Consider the following 4248-nt stretch of genomic DNA (forward strand, 5'->3'; position numbering starts at 1 on the left):
TTTCCAAGATAGACTATGTGCTGGGTCCCAAAACATACCTCAATAGAATCAGGAAGATAGAAATTGTATCCACTAACTTTTCAGATCATGATGCATTGAAGTCTTACAGCAAACCCTCATAAAGTTGTGTGGACACTAAATCATATAGAGCATGGGGCTGGGAGAACTGTCTGGAGATATTGCCTGGACATAAGGATCTTGGGTCAGAGAGATTGTTGGGTCAAAGAGCTGAGCATATGTTCAGCTTGCGGGAGTAAAGGTCACTATCCGACACTGCAGGTCCCCTTGAAGCTAAAGGAGTGAAACCCTCACCTCCAGAGTCAGAAATTTCCTGAAATTTCTGAGAAATGGCCCAAACACACAGAGAAACACATACAGAGAAATGTTGTCTATAAAATCATAAAACACACAGAAGAAAAGTTAGGGGGTATATTCTGGGATTTCAACATCAGGGATACATTCAGACACATCTCCAATGGGGAGGGAAAAGCAATCAAGAATACATGAATGGTGTGAGTTTCCAAATAAAGGAGTGGGCACACATGTGGGACTCAAGTGTTTGGTGGACGAGAGCCACCATTCAGGCTAGATGACAGCAAGAGATGGACAAAGGATTGCGGGAACAGGGGAACTAGGCCCCAGACTTCTCAGTAGCCAGTTTATTTCTCTCTCCTCCCCAATGTAGTCTGATCTCTCTCCTTACTGCAGAACCATCGTTGTACTTTTGCTCATAGTCTCAGTCATCATAGTTCCATCATCGTAGTCTCCTTATAGATCTCAAAGTCTTCTACTTCCAGTCATCGTCCTTGGATTCCTTGTCATCCTCCTAGACCCCTCTTTCCCCTTACAGTATAGTAATATAGAAATCATGAAGGGTGTGGGTACACATAGGTGGGGTTGAACAATATCAGAATATCAAACAGAGATAAAGCTAGTCATTCAGGGGAAGTTCTAGGAGATTAACTCAAGGACAAAATCTCATCTGAAGGTTCAGCACTCCAGATAACTAGGAGCACTCCAGATTACTAGGAGATCTGTACAAGGGTGGGATTGCATTTAGGGTGTATTGCTTTCTCCTTTCCTCAGCTAGTAAGTAATCCATTTAAACAACCATAGTAACTTCTTATAAAATTTCTAGTCATTTTTGTATGAACACAGTAAGAACTATATTAAGCTTAAAGGTTGGATCTTCCTGGGACATCTTGCTATATATTCCAAACCACAGTCCTCAGGCCAGTTTAGTTGATCCTAACCTCAGCAGGGTCCTTATTCAGTAACTTCTTCTTGCGTCATGACAGAGTCTGTTCCATGATGATGCTCTTAACTTATTATACTTCATACACTTAGCTTGTCCCTTTCCAATGCCAGGATAGTTTTCAGCTTACCCTGGGCCCATCCAGTCCCTTTGTCAGGATCCTGCTTTTGGAACCAAGCAAAACTGAGGCTTAAGTCAAGTAAATATGGATGACCAGGAGTAAATATTATTTTGGAGCCAATTAACTTTCATGTTACAAAGCATAACCATCAAGTGTCTTTCTGTGTCTATACAAAATGGACATTGCTAAATAATTCTTGCAAATGGCATGAAGGAAAGAGAAAGTAATATAGGATTATTGGTGCTTGATGGAATTGGGTATGCCTCAGGGGCACTGTTGTGAGAGCAGCTCATAAAACCTAAGCTCTCTGCAGGAGGAGCAAGGATACCCAATGTTATCCAATAGAATGGGACAACATAAAACTAAAACGCATTTACAAAGAAAAGGAAATTACGATGGAAACAAATAAACAAACAAACAAATAAAAGCAACTGAGCAATAGGCAAAAGCTGTTTGATCATCATGCCTAAGGAAGGATTAATACCCAGAATATATTAACACATATAACCAAAAAACAGAAAAAATTACAATAAAAATTATTCAAAAGTCATAAACAGACACTTCCTCAAAGATGTCATACAGACACATTAAAAACTTCAAAATTACTTATAACTAGGGAAATGGCTCATAGTTGGGAAAATGGTTCAAGAAGAAATGATTGTTGGCAAGGATGTGGAGAAAAGGGCTCTGGTAATGGGAATGAAATTAGTGTAGTTGCTAGGGATAACGATATGCAGTCCTTAAAAAATTAATACGGAAATTCCATATGATTCTAAAGTACCACTACTAATTAGTTATCCAAAGACAATTAACAGATTTTGCTCAAATGTAGAAGATGATTTACTAAGGAAAACAATCACGAAGAAATGACAACTCTAACTTGCAGACCCAGTGAAAACAAAGAAGCTTCTAGAGAGAAAGGAGAAGGGGAGAGGAAGTAATGGGCAGAAGGATGTTTGTGATGGCGGCCTGGCATGGGAGCACTGGAGGTGAGGCCACCTGGTCACAGCTAAGCCCATAAAAGTCAGAAGCTGATTGTCTGAAATTCTATAGGTTGACTAATGATAAGTCTGTGGCATGGTCCTGGACCTCAAGACAAACGCAGTATAAGCTTGTATGACTGAGTGAGAGTATGAGTGTGTCTGTGAGCATGTGTGTGTGTTTGTGTGTGTGTGTGTGTGTGTGTGTGCATGTGCATGTATAGTTGTGGGCTGGTTACGAGGAAGGAAGTGTTCCTGCCACTGATTCAGGCAAGAATCTGGAATGCTTTTGTACCCCATTTCCGTAAGATATGGTCTGTCTGAAATGCATGTAGCACCTTTGAAGAGAAGCACTGTACCAAATAATGACATTAGAAATAAAGGCAGTTGGGGAGCTGGAGTAATAGGACAGCAGGTAAGGCGTTTGTCTTGCACGCGGCCGACCCACGTTCGATTCCCAGAATCCCATATGGTCCCCCAAGCATCCCAAGAAATAATTCCTGAGTGCAGAGCCAGTAGCAACCCCCTGAGCATTGCTGGGTGAGACCGAAAGAGAAAAAGACAGACAGACAGAAAAAAAGAAAGATAAATATAAAGATATCACGGTCCACGGTCCTCCGGTTGTTCATCGATTTGCTCGAGCGGGCCCAGTAACGCCTTCATTGTGAAACTTGTTACTGTGTTTGGCATATCGAATACGTCACAGGAAGTTTGCCAGGCTTTGCCATGTGGGCAAGATACTCTCGGTAGCTTGCCGGGCTCTCCGAGAGGGGCAGAGGAATCGAACTCAGGTCGGCCACATTGGCTGCGTCCAAGGCAAACGCCTTACCCGCTGTGCTATCGCTCCAGCCCATAAAGATATAAAGATATAAAAATATAAAGTTAAAGATATAATTCAAAATAATGGTGGTGGGAAGGTAAATGATGGTGGGATTGGTGTTGAAATATTTAATATAATAAATTATTGTGAACAACTTTATAAATATAAAAAATTTAAAAGGCAAATAAATATGTTCTTTTCCATAATCATTATGCATCAATATTTCACTAAAGGATAAACACACTTCTCTGAAGAAGTTCATGTTTATACAAATTTTTATACTTCTCCTCATTTTACTGAAAACCTCCACAAAGTTTTGCCCTGTATTCACCCTATTACTCCATTCACCTGACAAATCCAAGATGCAGATAGGAGACACAGGTAAGGAGAAGAACAAAACTTAGGTGATGGAACTGAGATGATTTTAGGTCGTGATCATTCTTCCCCAAGGTTCTCCAAGAGCTTTTTTCTTACTTTTACATGTTCCTTCTATGGCCATGGAAAAATTAAGGTATTTCACAGTAGAAAGAGGAACACTCAGACAAATTGAGTTGACAAAGTCACGTCTGATCTACATCAAATTGAAATATTCGAACCAAGGGGCTAGAAGAGAACAGAAGTGTGAAATATATGCTTCTCCCAAAATCGTTGCTAGTTATATCTCTGGCATGACATGTTCCTTGAGCATCAAGATAAAGCCCTACAGGCCCTTGAGCACAACCAGATGTGCCCTAGAGGTTTCCCCAGCATCACTGAGATGGCCTGGTTAACCCTGTCACTGCAGAACCTAACAACACTGCATCCTCAAACTGAGAAGGTGGGCCATACATCACTGAGAGGAGTTCTCAGGCCACCTAAACAGCATTTTTGAGAAACCCTACATCAATTCACTTATTAGTTAAGTTTTTACACCCAAGACAGAGAAACGTTGATTTCCAGATTCCTGACACCCAAAATCAAAGGACCCAGAATTTCAGTGTCTTCGACCTGAGTAACTTTAAGCTTTCAGAAGGACACATTTTTCACAAGAGGAAGAGGATAAGTCCAGTTTTCAGGAAATAAGGCACAGAGG

Source organism: Sorex fumeus, unplaced genomic scaffold, assembly GCF_029834395.1.
Source record: "Sorex fumeus unplaced genomic scaffold, SorFum_2.1 ptg000197l, whole genome shotgun sequence".
In the NCBI taxonomy this organism is placed as follows: domain Eukaryota; kingdom Metazoa; phylum Chordata; class Mammalia; order Eulipotyphla; family Soricidae; genus Sorex; species Sorex fumeus.